General features: G+C 46.2%; 1 long non-coding RNA gene across 1 annotated transcript; it reads left to right on the top strand.

The window, feature by feature from the left end:
* Positions 1-2,375: 2,375 nt before the first annotated feature.
* Positions 2,376-15,588, top strand: LOC122684519. The gene is made up of 3 exons (XR_006338072.1): positions 2,376-2,969; positions 12,897-13,055; positions 13,867-15,588. It is a non-coding gene; the product is annotated as an uncharacterized LOC122684519 (long non-coding RNA).
* The last annotated feature ends 11,720 nt before the right edge of the window (positions 15,589-27,308 follow it).

Below are 27,308 nucleotides of genomic sequence, written 5' to 3'. Positions count from 1 at the left end.
ATCCCACCCTCACCTTCTCCCACAGAGTTCAAAAGTCTGTTCTGTACTTCTGTGTCTCTTTTTCTGTTTTGCATATAGGGTTATCGTTACCATCTTTCTAAATTCCATATAGATGTGTTAGTATGCTGTAATGTTCTTTATCTTTCTGGCTTACTTCACTCTGTATAATGGGCTCCAGTTTCATCCATCTCATTAGAACTGATTCAAATGAATTCTTTTTAACGGCTGAGTAATATTCCATGGTGTATATGTACCACAGCTTCCTTATCCATTCGTCTGCTGATGGGCATCTAGGTTGCTTCCATGTCCTGGCTATTATAAACAGTGCTGCGATGAACATTGGGGTGCACGTGTCTCTTTCAGATCTGGTTTCCTCGGTGTGTATGCCCAGAAGTGGGATTACTGGGTCATATGGCAGTTCTATTTCCAGTTTTTTAAGAAATCTCCACACTGTTTTCCATAGCGGCTGTACTAGTTTGCATTCCCACCAACAGTGTAAGAGGGTTCCCTTTTCTCCACACCCTCTCCGGCATTTATTGCTTGTAGACTTTTGGATAGCAGCCATCCTGACTGGCGTGTAATGGTACCTCATTGTGGTTTTGATTTGCATTTCTCTGATAATGAGTGATGTTGAGCATCTTTTCATGTGTTTGTTAGCCATCTGTATGTCTTCTTTGGAGAAATGTCTGTTTAGTTCTTTGGCCCATTTTTTGATTGGGTCATTTATTTTTCTGGAATTGAGCTTCATGAGTTGCTTGTATATTTTTGAGATTAATCCTTTGTCTGTTTCTTCATTTGCTATTATTTTCTCCCAATCTTAGGGCTGTCTTTTCACCTTACTTATATTTTCCTATGTAGTGCAAAAGCTTTTAAGTTTCATTAGGTCCCATTTGTTTAGTTTTGCTTTTATTTCCAATATTCTGGGAGGTGGGTCATAGAGGATCTTGCTGTGATTTATGTCGGAGAGTGTTTTGCCTATGTTCTCCTCTAGGAGTTTTATAGTTTCTGGTCTTAAATTTAGATCTTTAATCCATTTTGAGTTTATTTTTGTGTATGGTGTTAGAAAGTGTTCTAGTTTCATTCTTTTACAAGTGGTTGACCAGTTTTCCCAGCACCACTTGGCAAGTGGATTCTTAAACACCGGCCCCACCAGGGAAGTCTAAAGAATGCTACTTAGCATCAAATGTCCACTCAGCAATTTTTTTCCCTGTAAAGTGTTCCTTGTGTCTTTATTACAGACTAGTTATTTTATTATCACATTCTAGAAAGTAAAAAACACAAAAAGGGAAAATTAAAACCACCATCCAGAAATAATTATCTTACTTATTTCTACTTAAACGTATGTGACAAGCATCTTCCCGTCTCCACAGATTTCTAAAATGACAATTTTTCGGGACTTAATATGATCGACTGTATGCTAATTAAGTTAATAAGTATTTCTTTTAAATTTCCTGATCTAATTCAAAACTGTTATTTCTCATGTAGTCATTAAATGGTTTGGGTATGACAACAGCGCAGCTATAGAAGAATGTTTGTAATGTGATAGTGAGTGAAAAGAGAGTTTACCAAGATGGTACATGTGCTCTAATTGCAAGTGATTTTTAAAAATGAAGTTTAAACAAGTGAATGAAATGCAGTTTGCTACGGGAATAAAATTATCTGTGAACTTTCACTTGTCTCTACTTCCCACACTTCTTGGCAGTGTGAGAATATCACTTTATAATGAAAAACAATTTTTAATTTCCCAGGAGAGTTTAAGCCACCCAGATTGCGTGCAGTCAAGAAATGAAGATTTTTCCAATCAGTAATTCAATTCTTGCGTTACCTCTTGCTAAGCTTAGTCGATCAGTTGTGTCCAACTCTTTGCCACCCCCATGGACTGCAGCCCTCCAGGCTCCTCTTAACTTGACTCAGATGATGATGAAACATGGTAGAGATACTCTGCTGCTTCTTGCAAAGGACTCTTGCCAGGTGGATTTGGACAAGGTAGAGTGGGAGAAACAGTGGGATGGAACCTCTGGGAAGACGAAATTCGGCTTTCAGCCCCCGGGAAGTGTTGGTGTCCAGACCCTTCTCTGCCTACGGGGTGCTGACCACCCTTCCTGCTGAGCCCAGGACCCGGAAGGTTCTTGCACACGGACTGTCAGTTCAGAAACTGGGTCCATCTTGGGTAAAGAGGATGAGCTGGTCTCTCTGCTGTGGACCACTTCTTGGGGAGCCAGGCCCGGGGAGCAACATAGCACCCGGGGATGAGCCTTTCGCAGGCCCAGCAGGCTTGGCTAATGAATGTCACCACCTGGCGCTCCGGCGCCTGCCTGAAATTTCCCCTGGTCCTCCCTCAAACCAAACCAGTCAATATGGATACCTCCCAAGGATTTTGTCCCACTGAGAAGTGTTAGTTGCTTAGTCTTGTCTGAGTCTTTGTGACTGTGTGGAGTGGGTTGCCATTCCCTCCTCCAGGGAAATCTTCCCAACCCAGGGCTCTAACCCGGGTCTCCTGCATTGCAGGCAGATTCTTTCCTGTCTGAACCACCTGAGAGGAGGATCAGCTAAACCCATAGAAAGCCCTAGATTCTTACCATGTAGTACTTGAGAATCCCTGAGTCCTGAAATGCCTCTCTGCATTAGCAGCTGACTTTATTTTCAGGGTCGTTTGTCATGGAGGCATTCCAATTTCGTGATTTCACACGGGTCCTGTGCATTGACCACTGTTGAGTCATCACTGCCTCTTTCCCTGATGACATCTGAGTCCCCATCACCTGCTCCCTCCTTTCCAATGGGCCTCACTCAGGGTCCCTGTCTCAGCCAAGCCATTCCCGGCCAACCCATCCCCGACTGTCCAGACCACCGCCCCTGCCCCAACCTCCCCTCAACTTGCTTTTTCTCCGTAGTGTGCCTTTGTATCTGACACAGCTTACATTTTATTGGTGGATCGTGTTTTTGCCTGCTTCGGGATTCTTCAGGACAAGGTAAGGACGCTTGGAGCTCTAGTTCTTTGTTCTCCTAGCGAACCTGTTCTCTGCTGTACTTTACTAACTCTGCGGTGTGCTTGTGTGAATGAATGACACGCCCGGCGCAAAGCTAGTGAGGGGCCCTGCTCTGCGGTTCCGCAGTGACCTCATACGGCTCAGGGCAGAAACCTTGTCCGGGGGTTTATACCAACCTGCCAATGGACTGCCCTGGTGGCTCAGACAGTAAAGCATCTGCCTACAATGTGGGAGACCCGGGTTCAATGCCCGGGTGGGGAAGATCTCCTGGAGAAGGAAATGGCAACCCACTCCAGTACTCTTGCCTGGAAAATCCCATGGATGGAGGAGCCCAAAGAGTTGGACATGACTGAGCGACTTCACTTTGTTTCACTTTACTACTAGGATGAGAGCTCCATAAGAGTGGTTCTTGCTGTGTTCTGCGGCTACTTGATGCCCTATGGTGACCTAGACATGCCTTTTTGTGGTTCTTTGTGCTACCAAGAAGTCATTTTTAATAAATAGACCCCCTCAAAACAATAACTTCAGATGATACCTTAAGATGGTAAAGCAATGACTAAAGAGAGTCTGAGTCATGTTAACCTGTCTGTACAAAATGAGATGTGCATCTCTGTTACACAATATTTGAGACTAAACTTTCTCCTTCTGAATCAGTCATCTGATCAGAAGCAGAAAAGTGATTTAAGTGATAAGGAAGGCGCCGTGGCCGAAGGCCACAGGAAGAGGAAGAAAAAGCAAACAGCAGGCCCCAGGGTATCATACTTACAGCAGATAAGGAAGAAATGAGGAGGTGAGGCAAGGGAGATGGGAAGATATGCAAGAGTGGCTCACCTTGCTTTTCAGAGCAGAGTCAGCCCACATTGTCCAACATTGAAAACTGCCAGAAAGCAGTCTTGAACTCTCCATTGTTGCTGCTCATTCGCCAAGTTGTGTATGACTCTTTGTGACCCCATGGACTGCAGCACAACAGGCTTCCCTGTCCTTCACTATCTCCCAGAGTTTACTCAAACTCATGCCATTGAGTCAGCGATGCCATCCAACCATCTCATCCTCTGTCACCCCCTTCTCCTCTTGCCTTCAATCTTTCCCAGCATCAGGGTCTTTTCCAATGAGTTGGCTCTTCGCATCAAGTAGCCAAAGTATTGGAGTTTCAGCATCAGTCCTTCCAATAAATATTCAAGACTGATCTCCTTTAGGATGGACTGGTTTGATCCCCTTGTTGTCAAGGGACTCTCAAGAGTCTTCTTCAGCACCACAATTTGAAAGCATGAATTCTTTGGCACTCAGCCTTCTTTATGGTCCAACTCTCACATCTGTACATGACACCTGGAAAAACTATAGCTTTGACTAGACGGACTTTGTTGGCAAAGTGATGTCTGGTTTTTAACAGACTGTCTAGGTTTGTTATAGTGTTTCATCCAGGAAGCAAGTGTCTTTTAATTTCATGGCTGCAGTTACCATCCACAGGGATTTTGAAGCCCAAGAAATTGAAGTCTGTCACTGTTTCCATTGTTTCCCCATCTATCTGTCATGAAGTGATGGAACTGGATGCTATGATCTTCATTTTTTGAATGTTGAGTTTTAAGCCAACTTTATCACTCTACTCTTTCACTTTCAACAACAGGCTCTTTAGTTCCTCTATGCTTTCTTCCATTAATGTAGTATCATCTGCATGTCTGAGGTTGTTGATATTTCTTCTGGCAATCTTGATTCCAGCTTGTGCTTCATCCAGCCCGGCATTTCCCATGATGTACTCTGCATATAAGTTAAATGAACAGGGTGACAATGTACAGCCCTTAATATACTCCTTTCCCAATTTGAACCAGTCCATTGTTCAATGTCCAGTTCTAACTGTTGCTTCTTGACAGGAGGCAGGTAAGGTGGCCTGAACTCTCTGTAGTTACTGTAATTCCTCAACACTAGAGGCAACTTTGGGAATGAATATATCTTCTGAAGGAGTAATTATATAGAAGTTCAACAGTCCATTCATTTTCACTGCAATTTTCTTCTCTCAACTTCATATGAAATGAAAATTTATATTTAACCGAAAAAGAGCATGTCTAGCATGACTCACTTTTTATTACAATGAAGTCGTATGTATTTGCGTTTATATCCACATCCAAGGATCCTTCCATCTGTAGGTTTCACAGAGACTGATGACTGGAGTGAGGCGTACACCAGAAGTGATGCTGGCATTTGTGGGTGGTGAGATGTAGGGTGATATTTTCTCTTCTTCTTTGTGCTTTTCTCTAGTAGTTAAATGTTTTATAACACGGAGACATCGTATTCATTGAAAAACCAAAGTTGTTACTTAAAGAGAGAGAAAGTAAAAGTGTTAGCCACGCAGTTGTGTTGGACTCTTTGCAACTCCGTGGACTCTAGCCCACCAGGCTCCTCTGTCCATGGAATTTTCCAGGCAAGAATACTAGCGTGGGTAATGATTCCCTTCTCCAGGGGATCTTCCCAACCCAGGGATTGAACCCGGCTCTCCCGCATGGTGGGCAGATTCTTGACCATCTGAGCCACCAGCGTAAAGAGAGAAGCCCACAGAAACCGTGGCCCAGAGACCAGCCTTATGTGTAGGTCCTGGGGCTCTTGTGAAGGGCGGGTGGCCCAGCGCGGCCCACATGAGGAGACCCTGATGGTAGAGAAGCCAGCCCTGTTCAAGGTTCTGTTACAACTGGATGGTCTTCTGTTCACTTGAAGGTGTCTAAATGGGTCTGATGGGTGAGTTAACCATGACCCGGACAGGAGGGCTGGTTCACCTTGCGGACCAGGTGATGGTGCCCGAGGGCTTCCTGCCCTCCTCTTTAGTGGACAAGTCTGTGTAGGTTCTCAGGCCACAAGACCTCTGTCCATTGCTGAATTTCCTTTCCTGGTTGCCTCGCTCATTAATACTCATTGGTTGTAGCTGTGTGCGTGCTTGCCTGCTAAGTCATTTCAGTTGTGTCTGACTCTTTGCGACCCCGTGGACTGTAGCCCACCAGACTCCTCTGTCCATGAGATTTCCCAGGCAAGCATACTGGAGTGGGTTGACATTTCCTTCTCCATTAGTTATAGTTACTAGTGGTTTATCCTACTATGGGCATATGAGCTAAATTATCTGCATGTGTTCCTGAGAACTGAATCCCTACATACCTATTACAACTTCGATATGAACATTTTAAAGAATTGTAAATACCATTTTAACAACAAATTGAGGCATACCCACTACAACCAATCAGTTTTTAATCTCATTAATTTGACACTCTATTAGTACTGATAAATCTGTAAGTTTAGCATATTACACTATAGCAAAATTTATAACAAAAAGTAATCACATTTGGTGTCAAAGGACATTCGATAAAATGAATGTTCATTATTATTCAACAGCATTTAACTAGAAATTGCAGGATGCTTTCTAAACCTGGTAAACAGCATGACTCTTGAGTGGAACATAACAGGCATGTTCATGAAGTTAAATCCTTTTTAAAAGAAGAAACGTTGCAGTGACCACTATCGGCTATTCAACAGCATCCACAGTCCCTCTTTTGTTCAAGAGACTTTGATTTTCTTGGGTTATCCATTCTCCTTTTCAGCCACACGCCTCAAGGGAAGATGACCAACCACATTATAAAGAAATGAAAGCATGTATACAGACAAATGGAGAAGGAAATGGCAATCCACTCCACTATTCTTGCCTGGAGCACCCCATGGACAGAGGAGCCTGGCAGACTACAGACAATGGGGTCATAAGAGTGACTAAGCACAGCACATCCAGACAAACAAAAGCATGCATCCAAAGAAATGGAAGCGTGTATCCAGACCCTCCTCCAACGACACAAGAGACGAGTCTACACCTGGACATCACCAGATGGTCAACACCGAAATCAGGTTAATTATATTCTTTGCAGCCACAGATGGAGAAGCTCTATACAGCCAGCAAAAACAAGACCAGGAGCTGACTGTGGCTCAGATCATGAACTCCTTAGTGCCAAATTCAGACTTCAATTGAAGAAAGTAGGGAAAACCACTAGACCATTCAGTTATGATCTGAATCAAATCCCTTACAATTATACGGTGGAAGTGACAGATAGATTCAGCAGATTAGATATGATAGACAGAGTGCCTGAAGAACTGTGGACAGAGGTTTGTGACATTGTGCAAGAGACAGGGATCAAGACCATCCCCAAGGAAAAGAAATGCAATAAGGCAAAATGGTTGTCTGAGGAGGACTTACAAATAGCTGTGAAAAGAAGAGAACTGAAAGGCAAAGGAGAAAAGGAAAGATATATCCATCTGAATGCAGAGTTCCAAAGAATAGCAAGGAGAGATAAGAAAGCTTTCCTAAGTGATCAATGCAAAGAAATAGAGGGAAACAATAGAATGGAAAGACTAGAGATCTCTTCAAGAAAATTCGAGATACCAAGGGAACATTTCATCCAAAATCCCTGTGGATGGTGACTACAGCCATGAAATTAAAAGATGCTTGCTCCTTGGAAGAAAAGTTATGACAAACCTAGACAGCATATTAAAAAGCAGAGAGATTACTTTGCCAACAAAGATCTGTTTAGTCAAAGCTATGGTTTTTCCAGTAGTCATGTATGGATGTGAGAGTTGGCCCATAAAGAAAGCTGAGCACCAAAGAATTGATGCTTTTGAACTGTGGTGTTGGAGAAGACTCTTGAGAGTCCCTTGGACTGCAAAGAGATCCAACCAGTCCATCCTAAAGGAAATCAGTCCTGGATGTTCATTGGAAGGACTGGTGCTGAAGCTGAAACTCCAATACTTTGGCCACCTGATGGGACAAACTGACTCATTTGAAAAGGCGCTGATGGAGCTTCCTTGGTGGCTAAGTGGTAAAGAATTTGTCTGCAATGCAGGAGCTTCAGGAGACACAGGTTTGATCCCTGGGTCAGGAAGATCCCCTGGAGAAGAGAACGATAACCCACTCCAGTATTCTTGTCTGGAGAATTCCACGGACAGAGGAGCCTGGCGGGCTACAGTCCATGGGGTCGCAAAGAGTTGGACAAAACTGAAGCCACTTAGCATGCATGAATGATGCTGGGAAAGATTGAAAGCAGGAGTAGAAGAGGGTGACAGAGGATGAGATGGCTGGATGGCATCACCGACTCAATGGACATGAGTTTGAGCAAGCTCCCAGAGTTGGTGATGGATGGGGAAGCCCGGAGTGCTGCAGTCCATGGGGTCACAAAGAGTCAGACACAACTGAATGACTGAACCGAACTGATCCAGACAAATGGGCTTCCCAGATATCCCTAGAGGAAAGGAACCCTCCTGCCAATGCAGAAGACCTAAGAGGCAGGGATTTGACCCTGGGTTGGGAAGATTCCCTGGAGGAGGGCATGGCAACCCATTCCAGTATTCTTGCCTGGAGAATCTCATGGGTAGAGGAGCCTGGCAGGATACAGTCCACAGGGTCACAAAAGCTGGACACGGCTGAAGTGACTTAGCACACGTGTTGCTGTTCAGTTTCTACGCCATTGTGACTGCGATTGCGTGGACTGCAACACGCCGGGCTTCCCTGTCCTTCATTATTTTCCAGAGTTTGCTCAAACTCATGTCCATGGAGTTCAGTGATTCCATCCAACCATCTCATCCTCTGCTGTCCCCTTCTCCTCCTTAGCATGCACGCATGGCCACAGACTGTTCTGTCTGGCTGACATCACCTGGTCACAGCCATGTGATTCTTGAGGAGAGACGTGCTCCTGCAAGGCCATTTTTGGAGAAACTACCAGGTTTTCGGGGCGGGGGAGCTACTGGGAAGGGCTCTTAGCCACAGGAGACGTGGCCTCAGAGCAGGGGCAATCGTGCCATTAAAGCAATTCAGGAAAAGCGCACCGACCCCCACCCCAATCCCCCACCACATGCTGTCCGCTGCCTGTGGATAAAGAGGGCCTGTGCTGTCTGGCATGGTCATGAAGGCCCACGTTCACCTAAAATAAAAGCGCAATTTCTCCAAAACAACATAACCAAGTCTGGGCTTCTGCTTTCCCCGCCCAAGCTTTTAGTTTCTCAACTCTGTCACAGCTCATTTGGGAAGTTTCTGATTGCTCTCAAGACTCTCTGCAAAGGACAGTGCATGTTATTTATGTAACTAAAAATATTCTGTCAGCTACTCCAAATTTTTTGTAGCAAATCATGATTTCAGGTACAAATGATGTCTTGGGCGCAAAATTCAGCCACATGACCTTTTTTCCTACACTGTTCTCACAATACCAATTGGACTGCTGTTTTTGGTATTTAAAAGTGCATCACGTTTCACCTAGGTGGCAAACACCTGCAGAATTTCCTGTTGTCAGCACACCTTCTTATGGAGCTGTGTCTCCCATCCCATTTGAAATGTTGAAATAAAGCATCAGTCAGCCAGGATGAGCAAAGTTCTTTTTTGGGCATAAACCCAAACTCAGCTCCCGAGCTTCCCTCAGTGGGGCATCCGCAGATGGACGTGAGCTGTTACCTGACTCCAGATCGACTGTTTACACTTGGCTAAGGAGCCTGAGAGGGCTTCCCCGGTAGCTCAGATGGTAAAGACTCTGCCTGCAATGCAGGAGACCCGGATTTGATCCCTGTCCCAGGAAGATCCCCTGGAGGAGGGCATGGCAACCCCATTCCAGTATTCTTACCTGGAGAATCCCATGAGCAGAAGAGCCTGGTGGGCTATGGTCCATGGGGTCACAAAGACTTGGACACAACTGAGCTTTAACGCTTTCAAGGAGCATGAGAAGATGGAAGGATATATAGTTCGGGCCACTCCCTCTGTCCCTGCATTCAGGAGGTGTGGGTGTGACGAATCTGCCCTCTTGCTATTCTCACTTCTAGCCTGTGTGTGTGTGTGTGTGTGTGTGTGTGTGTGTGTGTGTGTGTGTGTGTGATTATATTGTATTATTTTTTTTTGTTTGTTTGTTTGTTTTTTTTTTTTTACAATAACCCCATCATTCACGTGTTATGTGTTCAAACAGTCAATAATCAATAAGCCTGCAGTTACATTCCAAATAGTTAATAACCGATAAGCCTGTGCTTACATTCCGATATATACTGTCCGGAGGCAGGGGTGATTAGTGTGTTTTCTCTTAGGCAATGAGTAACCTGGATGTGATCTTCAAGATTCCCCTGCCCAGAGGGGGGTCTTATCCTTCCATTGTCATTCCCACAGGCGCTAAGCACAGAGTTCAGAGTCCACTGGAGAGGTGGCCGCGCACGATCAGCACAGACAGGCCTGAGATGGAGTCCAGGCCCTATGAATTCCTTCTTCATTCCCCCCTCTTGATGCTCTTAGTTTCCATAACGAGCATCATTTATTGAGATATATTGTACCTTAGCCCTCCTGCCACCCACATGAGAGAATGCTATCAACCTCTGGGTTACAAAATTCACAAGGCATTGTAGGAAGCAGGGCCCACAAAGCAGTATGATCAAGATTACTATAACAACAGTTCATTAGACATGGCTTTCACTTGATTTTGCATATCCTCCAAGGCAGCAGATACATCTTCAGACAGGTCAGGGATGTACACACCATTCGCCAAAGTCCCTCCTTGGGCTGCTGTGAGTATGTCTAATGCCATCCTATTTTGAATTACTGCCTTCTTCATCTGAATCTGTTCTTCGTTCAAAGCTTGAATGGCTTTAGTACTGTCTAAGAGGGCCTGTTTATTGCAATTAGTTAAAGCCTCTACTTTAACCATGATATCCGTTATCCCTACAGAGGGTATAAACAAGGCAGCAAGATAGTCATACCATTGGAACACAGATCGTGTCCATCTTGCATGCAGATAAGGCAGATTTACTGGAGGCTGGTGTAGGCTAGGCTTAATTCTGCCATGGGCGAAAGCAAATCCTAATGTGCAACGCCGCACCCAGACAACTGGTAACCATGGCCATAAGTTAAGCCCACAGAGCCACTGGGTCCCATTGGGGGCTACCCAGCGGATTCCAGGATTATATTTCCAGTCGGAACCGGGCCACTGAGCAGACTGATTGGGGTGATAGGTAACTTCCAAGATTTGTTTACTTAGTTCAGGGGACAAATAACAATTCTTTTGGGTCTAGGGGATGGTCTCCAAATCCAACTTTCTGTTCTTTTTTTTCCTAGCAAATAGTAGCAGGGGCAATCAACTGTCCTTTCTCAGGAGTCATCCAGAAATATTCATCTCAGACCTGGTAGTATTGCTCAAGGCACCGGGAGGCCTGTCCCCCTTTTGTAAGGGAGCCCTTTTCCTCTTTAATTCTCATATATGAGGTATAAGCCTTTGTTATCTCCGTAAGGCTGGTGTTCATGTTAAATGTAACCCTATGTCCCTGGCCCATTGATGGCTTCTTCTAACACCAGAGGGCAAAGAAAGGTTATGGTTGGTGAGAGAGAGGAAGGTTCCTTTCTGTTGTCAAAGTCTCCATAACGGAGTGACGATACCCACCAGGGGAGTCTGTCTATTACTGACAGGGGCATAGCCCCACATACCCAAGTTCAGAATTGCATTGGTGAGGCCGAGCAGCAGGAGTCGTTTACCCAGCTCTATCCTGTAGAGGGCTCGTCTGGGACCTAGTTTTCTTCTTTCTCCTCAGAATGATCTTGGTTTCCCGTGGGTCGGTGGGGTCCTTCTGGGTGGTCTACTCGGCGTCCTCCGGGTCAGCGTGGTATGCCTTCTTTGCTCTGGTGTGATGGATCAAGGGACAATACCTGCAACTTTAACTCCTCTTTGTAGATTGTGCCTTCTTTTTCAACACCCAGTAACCGGCTTCCATCAACAGCTGGAGCAGTGCATTTGTCCCTTTCCAGCATTTTTCCTTGGTCTCAGGCAGCCAGCAGCAGGTCATCCCCCTACTGTAGGAGCTGACATCCATACTCTTCCGGATGGAATGAGTCCAGATCAGAAGCCAAGGCTTCCCCAAAGATGGCTGGGAAGTTTTTAAACCCTTGTGGGGGAGTTCAGATGAGCTGTTGTTTGGTGCTCTCCACTGGATCTTCCCATTCAAAGGCAAAGATGGGCTGTGACGCTGGGGCGAGGTGTATGCAGAAGAAGGCATCCTTGAGATCTAGGCAAGTGTAACCTTTAGTCCTCGGTGGGAGGAGGCTAAGTAAGGTATAGGGGTTTGGAACAGTGGGATGTAAAGTCACAGTAGCCTGGTTGACTAGCCTGAGATCTTGTACAGGCCTATAGTCCTGTCCTCCTTCCCTTTTGACTGGCAGGATTGGCGTATTCCAAGCCGACTGGCACTCTACTAGAATGCCTGCTTGTTTCAATCTATTGATGTGGGGCAATATGCCGGTTCAGGCTCCATCCATAGCGGGTACCGGCGCCCTCTAACCCTATTGTATTATTTTTAAACAACGCAGCCCGAAAAACCCAAATCAGCTACTCAGCTGGTCCTCAGCCTGATAAGCAGTGTTTTATTTCAGCCCTGGAAGAAGCATCGTTGTATTGGACTTAATTGAGGAATCCACTGGTCTCCAGAATGGCCATCCGCTCGTAAGGGATTTTAAAGGGGTAACATCAGTGACATAGTCCCCTTTGCTGTATTCTCGGGACTGGGATTGAACCAGGTGTCCGCAGTGATGCCTCGGTCGCTCCCCATCTCCTGGTGGACAATGTCACTCTCCACCATCTTCTTGGAAGAGGCCCTGCCGACTTCTTGCTGGACATGCACACGTTTGCCCCCATGCCCCTTCTGACTTGGGCACCTCTGACCTGTTCCTTTAGATGTCTTCTTCTGGAATCCAGCAAAAGGAGAAACATCCTTCACTTGCAGGGCTTTGTATTGTAACAATTTGTTACAACTTGTTACATCTCTAATGTAACAATTTGATCAACAGCCAGACCTGAGGGTAAAATTCCGCCCCCCTCCTTTTGTTACCCCATCTCTCTGTTCCCTTCTTGCTTTTCCTTCTTCTTTATTTCTTTAATTCAGATTTGCTTCAAGCCACTCTCTACCGGGCACTGTGCAGGAGCCTCGAATGTAAAGGAGAGTCCTTTGTAGCCTGGAGCCCAGGAGCACACGCCCAAGGGAACAGACAAGACCCCGAGGGAACAGACAAGACGCACAAACCCACAGAAGCCAGGGTCAGAGGTAAGCATTTTGGAATTCTCCACCCTAAAGAAATCAGTTGCTCCAGTTGCTCGCAGTTGAATGAGTTCTGGTACACGACTTGCCACCATGTGACCCTCTTAAAGACATTCACAGACAGCAAGTTTGCTATGATTCTGACTTGATATAAAATTAATGCAGCAACATAGCTTTTGCTTTCAGATATGAGTGGGTTTGACAGTATGTGGAGCTCGGCTTAATGTTCTGTGGCAGCTCGGATGGGAGGGGAGTTTGGGGAGAGAATGGATACATGTATATATATGACTGAGTCCTTCACTATTTACCTGAAACTGTCACAACATTGATAATTGGCTATACCCCAATGCAAAATAAAAAAGTTTTTTTTTCTTTTTTAAATAGCATGTTCATACCTGTTACTGATCAGGTGTTAATAAATGTGTCTTGAGTGACTGCTTGGGTCAATGGGTACATTTTCCCCAGAGGAAAATAAATACCTGTATGTCTTAAGTCTTGTCTTGTGTTCTAATGTAGGCAGGCCAGAAACAGAATCAAATGCATAAGCTCTAAGACCCTGCTCTCAAAACTGCACAGAGATCACAGAACAAGGAAATGGGCCTTCTCTTCACTTTGAGGAAGCAGGTTTTGAGACCTTCCTGGTTCTTTCTTACTTTTTTTAATGGAAAGATCCACACATACCTTTGTGAATGTACCTCTTACTTGAAAACAACAACATCTGCTTAGAGTTAGTAGTACTAATAGCAAACATGTATATTCCTCGGGTGCAGTCTTAAGAATATCACAGGCACAATCTCATTTTGCTTTTCTCTTCTAGCCCTCTGAATGAGGTGACTTCATCTGACCCAGGAAGAGAGAGACCCTTGAAGAAACTGACTTGCTCAAGGTCGCCCAGCTGGCAAGTGGCCTCCTTGGAGCCTGAGCCTGGGGTTCTAGGCCTCTTTTCTGAACAGCCCTTTCTTCAGGGATGCAGAAATTTGTTTCATCTGTATCCTTAACCTCAACATGAGTGGAACATTCCAGGTGGAGAACAGTTTGTGCTGCAGGATTATTTGCTCATCCAATTAATCAAGTTCAGTCCACTGGCTCTAACTCACATTTTTAAAAATACATCAGAATCCAACATTGTGACTCCCCGTGGGTGCACTAAAGCAAACATGTGAAAGACCAGTGACCAGAGACTGAGTTTCCCAAAGACACCAGCTGATGTTGTCAACAATTTCCCATCCCTAACTTATCTTGGCTTCCCCGGTGGTTCAGTAGTAAAGAATCCACCTGCAATGCAGGAGACATGGGTTTGATCCCTGGGTCAGGAAGATCCCCTGGAGTAGGAAATGGCAACCCAATCCAGTATTCTTGCCTAGGAAATCCATGGACAGAGGAGCCTGGTGGGCTACAGTCCATGGGGATTGCAGAGTCAGACACGGCTTAGCAACTAAACAACAGCAAAGCTTTTATCTAATTTCAGTATTGCCCCTCCACACTGGGGGTAACACAATATGCCTTTCATCCAAGTAGTTGACAGTTTTACTGGTTGTCATTTTACTTATCCAAGGTTATGATAGTTCTAACTAATGTTTTGTCACTTACTTTAAAAAATCGATCATTGGGCTTCATAGATAAAGGCAGGGTAATGCAGTTTATAAAATAACCAAAATATGTCCCATTTTAAATTCCACCATTTTAACAATAACTCTACCACCAAACTAATAGATACTAATATTTGTGTTGTCAGTGTCTTTTATATCCTGTAGGAAATTATTCACTGATATAATAAGGAAGAACTATTTGGGTATTTCTCTGTGACCCCACCACCACCATTGCTGTTCAGGGTGATATTTGAAGGACTATTGAACAAGAGGTAGTACTGTGAATTTAAACAAAGAGAATCTGTGTGAAGGAAACACATAGCAAAGAAAATCTATAGTTTGCAAACCAAACACAATTGGAGCACCTGCCCAGAGCTAGCAGATCACCTCCCCTGGTGTAATGAACAATGATCTCTTCACATCAGATGTCCTCTGGAAAGAACGCGGCCCCTGCCTGGACACTAGGCAATTGTCCGGGAGCCAGCTCGTTCCTGGAAGAGAGCAGGGGACTTGGGTCCCTGAACCGAGCACCAAGAGACAGTCCAGATGTGGAATAGTGAGGCTTTCTTTCATCACATCACGTGGGCAGCGCTGGGTGGATGGCGAAGCACAGAGACACTGGGCGCAGGGTGGAAGAGTACTGGGAGCCGAGAAGGATTCGCAGATTCATCCTCCACCCTCGAGAGTCAAATTTTAGTCTTTCAAACAAATTGGTCAGGAGAGGAGACCAAAATGAAGACGAGAATCTCCTTAATAGCTTTGAGTTTCTGACGTGCAATAATATTCGTCTAAAGTCTATCAGATGCAATTAGAACCCAGCTCCCCTTGTTTATGACTTCCCTGGTGGCTCAGATGGTAAAGCGTCTGCCCACAATGTGGGAGATGCAGGTTCGATCCCTGGGTTGGGAAGATCCCCTGGAGGAGGGCATGGCAACCCACTCCAGTATTCTTGCCTGGAGAATCCCACAGACAGAGGAGCCTGGCAGGCTACAGTCCATGGGGTCACAAAGAGTTGGACATGACTGAGCGGGCCCATAGAACATATTTAACGATAACTTGCTGCTGAGATTTTATGCAGAGCTTGGGATGCCTGCAGGCTTAGAAGGACACATAGGAAGTGGGGGGGGGGGGGCGGGAGCAAAATTATAAACTGTCAGAACGGAGAGGCTGAAGCTCAGCTCCCTTAAGTTCCGATGGAACGTAGGCATGATTTTGAACTCTGTCTACCTACTGCCCTAGTGAGGATGCCCTTGCCACAGATGCCTCATGAGAGGGGACAGCCAGGGTGGGGGCACCTGTTGTGTGCACTGCCCCCACCTCACACCCATTCTCTTGCGGAAAGGGCACTCTTTAAATAGTGTTTTTTGCTGGGCCTATTAGATACCAAATACGAGTAGACAATTTCCCTCAAATGTGAGAGAGGAAAGTCTGCCGCACGGAACGCTGTGCCCTGTGGCGATGGATGTGCTGTCAATAATTTCCACAAAAGCCTCCTTGTGGCCGATCACCGCTCATACCACGCGTGCCATCACAGCCGAAGCTCTGCCCTTTTCTGGTATCGGATGTGAAATCCTGCAACGTGGAGCTGCGTCCTCCTTCTGCTTTCTCTTTGACGGCGCTCGTTTACCTTCTCAGTAGCTGAAAGTGGTGTAGCAGTCGGGGTGCCGGTAGGATGTAAGAGGGGTGATTCACAGAGATGCTGGTGTGTTTCACTTGAACAGGTTTGCCAACTTCCAGATCCTCCCTCTAAGCATCAGTAACTTAAATATCACCCAGCTAATGACCAAAAAAAAGAAAAACACCGCAGTTGCAAAATATGTATCCTGGCAGGGGTAGGGTTTTTGCCAAGATCAATAAGAAGAGCTTTGAAGGTCGTGTAATTCTCACATGGAGTTCATGAACTGTGCACAGTCGCACACTTTTTCAAGTCTGAAGACACATCGAAAGAACTTTTCATTCATTCACCCCTGACTTCATTCATTCAACTAACATTTATTTGGGGACCCCTGTGTCTGTTGTCTTGTGCTCAATCCTGAGTGGTGCTGGTTAAGAAGGAATGGGTAAAAGAGTGGATTCAAGATGCAAAATTTCATCATTTCTAAAAAAAAAAATCCATAGAAACATTGTATTAGATCATAACATTGAAACAATGTTCAATTTCTGAAAATTGTCATTATATTGCAGTTATGTAGGAGAACACCTACTATATGTTTAAACTGCCATGATGTGTACAACTATCAGACAGTTTTGGCAAAAAGGATGTGTGTGTATACATACACATGCACATATGTAATGCATATGCAGCATATAAATATTATGTGTAACACGTGTGCATACGTATATAAAGAAAAAGACAAAATGTTGCAAAATAGTAACAAGTGGAAAATCTAGGTGAAGAGTATAGGAGTGTTCATTACATTTATCTTGCACCTTTTCTATAGCTTTAAAGTTTTTCACAATTTAGAGGAAAGTTTTTCATCTCTAACTTTAAGGAGCTCACAATCTAGAGATAAAATTTTTTTTTCTAATAAAAGAGAAAAGAGGAGACAATTACATTTAAAACATAGGATCAGAAGACACTTGAAGGATGTTGAAACTATGAAGGCAAGGCTGGAAGTCTTTGGGGAAGAGGTCTTGGGGGCCTGTGTCAGCCACACCCAAAGACTCAGCTACAGAGAAGGAAGCCCCGTGGCAGAGGAGGTTGGGTCCAGTTGAGCCCCAGCCTCCAGCCAGGAGTCCAGCCCGGCTCCAGCCCACAGTGGGTTTCCTCAAAGGAGCAAACACTGCAGAGCTCCATGGAGACCCCCCACACTCAAAGAGAGGTCCCTGCTGTAGACTCAGTTCCTCAGAGCCGATGATAGCAACCAAGTATCTGGGACCAGCCTGCCCTTCACACTCCAGGTGTTTCTGGTCACGACAGAAGTGATGACCAAAGAACACCTGAACAGATGTTTCAGTTCAGTTCAGTCTCTCAGTCCTGTCTGACTCTTTGCAACCCCATGGACTGCAGCACACCAGGCTTCCCTGTCCATCATCAGCTCCTGGATCTTGCTTAAACTCCTGTCCATCAAGTCAGTGATGCCATCCAACCATCTCATCCTCTGTCATCCTATTCTTTTCCTGCTTTCATTCTTTCCCAGCATTAGGGTCTTTTCCAATGAGTCAGTTCTTCCCATCAGGTGGCCAAAGTATTGGAGCTTCAGCTTCAGCATCAGTCCTTCCAATGAACATTCAGGGCTGATTTCCTTTAGGATGGACTGGTTTGATCTCCTTGCAGTCCAAAGGACTCTCTTAGGAATGAGGAAAGCAGAGAGGATGTTTATGAACATAAGTCAGAAAGAAGATGGAATGCCCTGGCTTTGTCCTTGTTCAGAAGGACTTCACAGAAGGCGATGGAAATGGACCCAGGGATGCAGTGGGCAGCCAGACCTTCCTGGACCAGGGGCCATGGGGCTCTTCCCAGCTGCTGTGCAAGGCTCTGCCCTCCTGCGGGACCAGGAGAGGACTGAACTTCTTGGTTAAAGAAGTCTACGTGAGACGGGAGGAGAGGAGAGCAGCCACGGGACTCGCTGGGCTGGGAGTGGAGGGCACGGCAGGCCGGTGAGCAAGATTTAGGCTCCGACCAGGCTGGTGTTGACTTGGCTCTGAAAGGTTCTCCTGCGACCCCCGAGTCATCCAGGACAGGAGGAGAGTCTAGCCTTCTCCCCGAGGGCAAAGGGCCGCCTGGCAAAGCGCGAGCCTCAAACCTCCTTCCTTTCCAGCACATTATCACTACTGGGGGGCAGGTGGCAGCATCGGCTGTAGCTGCTGGCAGATCACCCCCCACAAATAAACAAGTTCCAGCCTCAGAAAGTCAGGCACTGACTCTCAGGAGTGGAGAGGGGCACAGACTGGCCCTCAGCACAGACGGTGAGCTCTCCTGCCGCCAACCAGATACAGGCCTGGAGCCCAGACCGTGGTCTGCTCCAGCCAGAGCCCAGCCTTTCTGGACCCATTGCGAATCTGTGGAACCAAGGATGCTCTCTCAGCCACGGACCCTGAGCAAATACTTCATCTTTATCCAGTCACGGTCAGAGATCTTAACGCCCACAGAAAGATCTTAACGTCTTTCTGGTGCCCCCACTTCAGCATTCTTTGAGCTTCTAATGCTTTGGGGCCAAGGGCATCTCAGCTGGTGGTCCTGGGCCAGCGTCCCCTCCCTCCCGCAGCCCCGTTTGACAGCTTGGCTCTCAACCCCAGAATTCTCTGTTAGCTTTGCTCCACTTCAAAGTCATACTCTGAAACTCCACCTGGGACCTCACTCTTTTTTTTTTCTTTTTTAATTTATTAATCTATTTATTTTTGGCTGAGCTAGGTCTTCGTTGCCTTTGTGTGGGCTTTTCTCTAGTTGCAGTGAGCGGGGCCTACTCTCTAGTTGGCGTGAACTGACTTCTCATTGCAGAGGCTTCTCTAGTTATGGAGTAGGCACTCTAGGGCACTCAGACTTTAGCAGTTGTGATGCACAAGCTTAGTGGCTCTGGGGTATGTGGAATGTTCCCGGAACAGGGATCAAGCCTGTGTCCCCTGCATTGGCAGGCGGATTCTTGTCTACTGCATGGGACCTCACTCTTACTTGAAAGGACTTCTCTTTCATTTTGAGTCTCAGCTCCATGTAAAGTGGTGCAGATGATCCTCAAGTTTCCTTTTATCCACAACCCCACCCCCTGCATTTCTCCCACCTCAACCCCCGCCCCCCGCCCCCATGTTCCAGGCAGCTTGGAGGATCTTAGTTCCCTGACCAGGGGTTGAACCCCGTCCTGGCAGTGAAAGCGTTGAGTTGTAACCACTGGGAAGGAAAGTGAAGTTGCTCAGTCGTGTCCAGCTCTTTGCAACCCCTGGTAGGACTGTAGCCTACCAGGCTCCTCTGTCCATGGAATTTTCCAGGCAAGAGTACTGGAGTGGGTTGCCATTTCCTTCTCCAGAGGATCTTCCCAACCCAGGGATCAAACCCGGGTCTCCAGCATTGCAGGCAGATGCTTTACCATCTGAGCCACCAGCGAAGCCCCAATGCTGTAACCACTGGACCACCAGGGAATTCTCCCTTTTATTCTTTCATTTTTTCCCCATCTGGAAGGCACCAGGCCTTGGGTGTGGAGGGTCACAGCCTTGGATGAAGAATCAAAGCCGGGGCTTCCACACCAGCTGCCTGGCAGCGCGTTTCTGCTTTCCACTTAACTCCCACCTCACCTCCACTCAAACATCTTGAGAAGAAAGAAATGGAACTAGCTGGTCTCTACAGACCCTTTTGTACTAAAATTCTATGGTTTTGATTCAGAATGATGATTCATGGTGAGTCAACAAGAAAAAGGTTAAATTATGTTCTGAATATTCTAGTTTAAAAAAAAAAAAACAGGCAAGCATGTGCTCTACTGTCTAAATGTCTCCATCGGTTACTGGAACTTGAAAGCCATTTTGTCATTTAAAGATGTAAACGTGGAGGAATTTTAGTGGAGCTTTTCATCCTCGGCAATGCTGGAGGGGGACCAGCTGTGCCTGCCTTAGTGATATTACTTCTTCAGAACCTTCTTGGCACAAGGAGATCATGTGTCCTGCGTTTCTGACGTCAGACATTTCCATAGTCTGAAACAGCATATATTAGTGTATATAATAGCATAATAGCACTTAAAGTTGACCCACCACATATAATTCTGGTTCTCTTTCAGAAGTAGGGTTATCCAAGGAAACAAAACTTGGGTTTTTTATAATGCAGTTAGCATTTTCCTTCCTAAGAAGTTGTGGTTTCCAAATATCAAGAATCTATAGGTATATTGATATAGCCAGCTTACATTTATTTTAAAATTGTAGTTGTTTCAAAGCTAAAGCAAAGGGATTTGAAGAGTTATCTCTGCCCCTTTCTTCTTAGCAAAAGCCTCACTTATTTCTTGTTTAAGTATTTGCAAGAATAACTTCTCAATGTCCACAGAGACCATTGGCTCCACCTGCCCCGCAGGGTGCAGGACAGACCCCGGAATGGGAAGAAACGTCCCCTCTTCTACCGGCTTCCATCCACTTCCACCGCACTTTTCATCACTGCTCTGGATCCCAGGTCCTCCTTTCCTATGTTTATTGGTTCCAGTTTCATGATTTGTTGATTCCCTTTCATTCTCTGATGAACGTTCTCACTTTAAAGGGATAAATGATTCTCTCAGTCTGAACTGTTTGGAGCCTGGAAAGTACGTTAGTCGGTCAGTCATGTCTGACTCTTTGTGACCCCGTGGACTGTAGCCCACCAGGCTTCTCTGTCCATGGGATTCTCCAGATAAGAGTACTGGAGTGGGTTGCTGCTGGAGTCTGGAACCTCTGCTTTTATCTGGGATTTCCCGCGAGTAAGGAGACACCCTCCAACATCCTGCCCAGAGCCATGCAGGTCCTCCTCGCCCCAAACGGAAGCCATGCGCTCCACCTCTGTTTTCCCGTGACAGAACACGAACAATCATGTTTCCAATTACTCACTCAACATACCTTCGTCAGAGGTCTGTCGTGTTTAGGTGGACTCAGAGAAAACTGGAATTCCAAGGGATTTTAAAAATAAGCTGGACCAATGCCTTCATTTTGGGGTGAGAAAACCAGAGCTCCAAGACGAGTGACTTGCCCGATATAGAGGTTGTGAAATCTACTAGCGATGGACAGGACTGGAAGCTGGTCGCCTACGTCCTGGCCCAAGCGTATCAGACCTGATTTCTTTTTCTCTGGCTGTGGTTTCTGGAAGGGCTGAGGGGAGGGTGGTGCTGCCACAGGCCTCTGCGCTTCCCCTACCCCTAAGTTGGTGGGTGGCTCAGATGGTAAAGAATCTGCCTGAAATGCAGGACACATGGGTTCAATCCCTGGGTCAGGAAGATCCCCTGGAGAAGAGAACGGCAACCCACTCCAGTATTCTTGCCTGGGAAACCCCATGGACAGAGGAGCCTGGCGGGTTACAGTCCATGGGATTGCAAAGAGTCAGACATGACTTAAGCAACTAACAGACTAAGTCTGAATGCTACTTCCCCACCCAGCTCCCCAGACCTGGACCGACCTGACCTTCCTTCATCTGCATCGTGGTTTCTCAGCTGTAAACGGTGGAGGCGGGGGGCGGGGTGAGATGCTCTCAGATTCTCTTCAGGGTCCCTGTGCGGTATAGCCTGGAGAACTTCCTTACAGATGCACCGTCCTTCTCCAGCCCAGCAGCACCGGCTTCACCTGGGAACTGGGTAGAGAGGTGAGTTCTCAGGCTCTGCCCGGACCTACTGGATCAGAAGCTGGCAGTGGGGGGCGGGGCCCAGAACTCTGTGACGTAATCAGCCCCGGAGACCATCCTGGGGTACGCCGAAGCTTGGGAACCGCTGCTCTAAATAAGTAAAAAGCTGAGCTGGCAGACTGTGTGCCGATCAAGTGCATCACTTCACTGCAGGGAAGATGATAACGGGTGAAGAGCATGTATTCAAAAATCATTAGATGTTAGAAATGGAGAAGAGAATGGCTACCCACTCCAGTATTCCTGCCTGGAGAATCCTGTGGACAGCGGAGCCTGGCGGGGCTACAGTCCATGGGGTCGCACAGAGTCAGACACGACTGAGCGACTAAACCACCAAACCACCACCACCACCGGATGTTAGAAAGAATAGATTAGACACATTAGATTTGGGAACCAGGCTGCCCCCAAATAAGTATGTTTTTGCAATGTGTAAGTACTAAGTGTTTCTCGTCTATTTTACTGCCATTAAAACACCTTTATTTCTTCACGTCTGTTATTTATTTTATTCTGCTTGCCCTGGGTCTCTGTTACTGCGTGCAGGCTTTCTAGTTGCGGAGCTTGGGGGCTGCTCTCTAGTCGCGAGACGTGGGCTTCTCATCGCGCTGGCTTCTGCGGTGGCGGAGCACAGGCTGTAGGCGTGCGGGCTTCAGTGGCTGTGGCACAGCTCATTTTTATTTATTTAAAATTAATTTCCATCGGAGTCTAGCTGCTTTATCGTCTTGATCATTTTTGAAAAGAACAGCAGTGTAATTAACCAGACCTCCCTATCTGATCAAATGTACAATACAGGAAAAGCTTTCAGAGATAGTCATACAATAACTTACAGAGATCTGTGCAAGTTATTTTTCAAAGCTGTGTCACCGAGTTTCCTGAGGGAGATGACTTATAAAAACAAAATGAATTTAGGTTTAAGTAGATAGATTATATACTCAGTCACAGCGTTGTGAGAGTAAATACTGTCTTTTTTAATTTAACTTTTTTTTTTTAATTTAACTTTTTAAATTGAAGTACAGTTGACATATTTCAGGTGTACAACAGTGATTCATATACACATACGCACATGCACACACACACACACACATGTATACTTTTTCAGATTCTTTTCTCTTATAGGTTATTACAGGGCTCCCCAGATGGTGCTTGTGGTAAAGAATCCACCTGCAATGCAGGAGACATCAAAGACTCGGAATTGATCCCTGGGTCGGGAAGATCCCCTGGAGGAGGGCGTGGCAACCCACTCCAGTATTCTTGCCTAGAGAATCCCATGGACAGAGAAGCCTGGTGGGCTACAGTCCACGGGGTCACAAAGAGTTAGACACGACTGAAGCATCTTAGCACACACATAGGTTATTACAAGATATTGAATATAGTTCCCTTTGCTATACAGTAGGACCTTGCTGTTCATTTCACATACAGTAGTGTGTATCTCTTGATCCGTAATCCCTAATTTATCCCCCCTTTCCCTTTTGGTAACCAGAAATTTGTTTTCTATGCCTGTGAGTCTGTTTCTGTTTTGTAAACAAGTTCCTTTGTGTCATTTTTTTTTAAAGATTCCACATAGAAGTGATATCATGTGATATTTGTCTTTCTCTTTCTGACTTCAGTTAGTATGATAATCTCTAGGTCTATCTTCATTGCTGCAAATGGCGCCATTTCATTCTTTTTTATGGCTGAATAAATATTGTCTTTAAAGAAAATAATCAAGTAGAACACCACTAACTGTTGTCGGTTGTGTGCAATCATATTCTGTAGCTCATTTCCTGATGTCAAAGGCTGACTGGGGTTCCCAGTCATGATGTTATTTGGATGGAGATGAGCTCTGGGCTATGAAATGGGAGGAGGGTGTTCCTTTGAGCCGCAGCCCTGGGTTCTGTTGAAGCGGGAGATGCCTTGTGTCCAGGAGACACTGGATGAAAATCCTCTCACCTCCCACTTTCAGGGCTATTTTTAGGTTTCAGCGCAGTGATGGTCAAGCTGTATATCGAACGTTTACCTTTGCCTGTTTCTTTTGGATTTTGACTCTAAGAAATAAGTCCTGCTCTGGGAATGTGACCCAGCGCCTGTACCTCATTGCTTTCAGTTGAAAAAAAAAATGTTGGTTTTTCTTCAATGAAGGGACTCAGCAAAAGTGGTAACAACCCCATTGTAAAAGAATGAAAGGATTCAAGTGGTACCACTGCTGCTTTCTCTTCCCAGGGGGACAAAAAGTATCTGAACTTTGAGCTTTGGCAAGTGGCCCCGTGTGCACTGGGTACCCGGCTACCCTCGCTTATGGATCGTTATGGTTCCCCGCTGAGTTGATGTCCGGCTTCCCTGAACTCCTCCGAAACGAGGCTGGGCAGGACAGGTCAGCGCTGGGGTCCTTCCCCCGGGCAGGCAGCCTCCCTGTTCTCACAGCGCGCATCCCTGCTCATCACTTAGCGATTCCACCTCCGCAGACAGTTCACCTTTGCCGAGGGAGGCGTTCAGTGAACCTGCCGAAAACCCCGCTCTGTGGTCCTCGAGGGCATCTTCCGGGTGGGAGGCGTCTCCTGAGCATAAAGGTCAATGTCGTCAGCCCAGCGCCCTGACCTCACGGCCAGTATTCAGGTTGGAGGAACAACCCTAATCTGTAACTACCAGTCACACAACATCACAAAACGCTTGTGCGCTTGGAGGTGGCTGCTGCCAGGCCCCCTGCAGCCACCCCATTGCCAAACCCAACACCCCATCCTTGTCTTCCTGGAGGTCAGCGGAACCTCCAGGCTCCAGGACCCCGCACCCTCGGATGGCTCCCTTCCTGCCTTGTCCGTCTCTCTTTGTCCTGTTCCCTGTCCCTTCCCTTCTCCCAGCCTCTTACAGCTTCGGACCTGGGGCCCAGTCCCCACTCCCAACCCCCACCCTCCCTGCTATCAATCCCTGTGGAGCACGGCCAGACTCAGCAAACCACAGGAAGAAAGCCCAGCTCAATCTGAATCTGATAAACAACTCATAATTCTAGTATAAGTATGTCCCAAATATTGCATGGTACCGAAAATTTACTTTACTTGGTCAACAAGTAAATGGTGCACAAAGCATATGCTCAAAGCTCTTTGAAAGTGAAGGTGAAAGTCATCGTGTCCAACTCTTTGCAACCCCATGAACTATGCAGTCCATGGAATTCTCCAGACCAGAATACTGGAGTGGGTAGCCTTTCCCTTCTCCAGGGGATCTTCCCAACCCAGGAATCGAACCTAGGTCTCCCACATTGCAGGTGGATTCTTTACCAGCTGTGCCACAAGGGAAGCCCCAAAGCTCTTTACCTGCTTTCAAATTTAATTAGGCCTCCCGAGTTCCATAGGACTTCCCTGGTGGCTCAGACGGTCTTGCTTACAATGCGGGAGACCTGGGTTCGATCCCTGGGTCAGGAAGATCCTCTGGAGAAGGAAATGGCAACCCACTCCAGTATTCTTGCTTCGAAAATCCCATGGACAGAGGAGCATGGTGGGCTATAGTCCATGGGGTCTCAAAGAGTCGGACACGACTGAGTGATTTCACTTTCACTTTCTTTTCCTGTGTTCCATGGGCTTCCCAGGTGGCGCACAGGTAAAGAATCAGCCTGCCAAGGCAGGAGACGCAGGTTTGATTCCTGGGTTGGGAAGATCCCCTGGTGTAGGAAATGGTAGCTCACTCCAGTATTCTTGCCCAAGAATTCTTGTTCACATCTGAGGGGTAACGAGCCACAAGGAGGCCTAGAGCAGCGACAGAATGTGTCGAAATGAGTCTCACTGCAAATGGGGCTGTAAGTATTGCCACTTGGAGCCCAATAATTATTTTCCTGGGTGAGGCTGTCAGTGTTAGTTCAGGAATGTGAATGCCACGTTTTAGGGGATGAGATCAAGGAAGAAATGAAGGCAGTTGCTTGCTGAAGCGACTTACTCATCTTGACAAAAATCACAGGCAAGGGAGCCAGGTTGGCACCAGCCCTTGCCGCCCTCCCATACCAGCCTCTGGGAATGATCCTAGGCAGAACAATAGGGTGCCAAGCCCAGGCTTCATGCTGGCTGACTGATGACGGTCCAGCTCGACTTCCCTCTGGGAAATTCTCAACCTCCCTGAACCTCAGTCTCCTTTTCTATAAAATAGGTGTGCTTTGCCAAAGGGGTGTTGAAAACACATATACAAATGTAATGTACGTAGAATGGTTCCCTGAGTATAGTGAGTACACAATCAATTGTAGGTATTTTCATCCTTCAGGAAGAAAGTGACTGATGCAGGCTGCTGGGTCTTAAGAAAACAGTTCAGCTAGAACTAGATTTCCCATGCAAGGTGGAGCTCATTTGCGTTAGGGTGCAGTTTTGCTTCAGTGAACATTTAGAAATCAGACGGGAGTTTACATGTGAAACATCGCTACCTCGGCTAGGTAACGCTGTTCCCACAATGACAAGGCAGGATCAGCCTGTAATCTTAAAACAACAAACACTTTGGGCCATGTACTTTTTATCCATGTTGTGTGCATGAAAGACACAGCCTCTTCCCAGAACCAAACTGGATTCTGCAGTTGGCCTTCAAAGTGGAGAAGGAAATAGCAACTCACTCTAGTATTCTTGCCCGGGAAATCTCAGGGACACAGGAGCCTGGTGGGCTACAGCCCATGGTGTTGCAAAGAGGTGGACCCAACTAAGTATGCAAGTACACACACCTTCAAAGGGTTGGTATTTAGTAGTAGAGACATGATAATACATGTATTTCTGTTGTTGCTATAAAGAATACTAAACTATCAGACACATCCTTACAATAAAGGAAGGAATCAAACCATGAGAAAAACAACTGAATAATTACCAGGCATCTCCCAACGAAGAGAAACTACTATAGTTTACACAGATCATATTCAGCCATGCTTACCTATGATACTTTTGCTGGAGCCCTTTTCATAAACCAAATGAAGAATCAGTTCCATTCCTGGGTACCTTGAACAGATTAATAGGGGGCTGGGAGAGTGTAAACTCTGTTGTTTATGAGAGGCGATCTCGAGTTTTCTCTTGGATAACATATGGACAAGTTGGGGTGAATGGTTTTTCTTTTTGGCTTTTTGAAAAATCTCCCTGCATATGGAGAAGGGCATCAAATCTAAGTGTATACACGTCAGTGAACTTTTCCTAAGTGAATCCACCCATACGACTAAAGAACAAGAAACAGCATTACCAGTACTCAGAAGCCCCCTTCTCATTCCCCCCTGCTCCAGAGGTCCCCTTCCACAGTTCCAAAGAAACCACAAAGACTCAGAACACATCTTGACCTACAGCATGTAGGCTAGTTTCCCCCGGTTTTGAACTTATCAATAAAATTACAGAGTAGGTCATCTTTGGTTTCTAGCTTCTGCGGTCAGATTGTATTTGTGATATCTTTTCACGTGGTTGCATTCAGCTGAGTTCCATT

The sequence above is a fragment of the Cervus elaphus genome, chromosome 26 (assembly GCF_910594005.1).
Source record: "Cervus elaphus chromosome 26, mCerEla1.1, whole genome shotgun sequence".
Taxonomy (NCBI): domain Eukaryota; kingdom Metazoa; phylum Chordata; class Mammalia; order Artiodactyla; family Cervidae; genus Cervus; species Cervus elaphus.
Note: the sequence above shows the minus strand (reverse complement) of the source record. Positions and strands in the feature narration are given on the sequence as shown.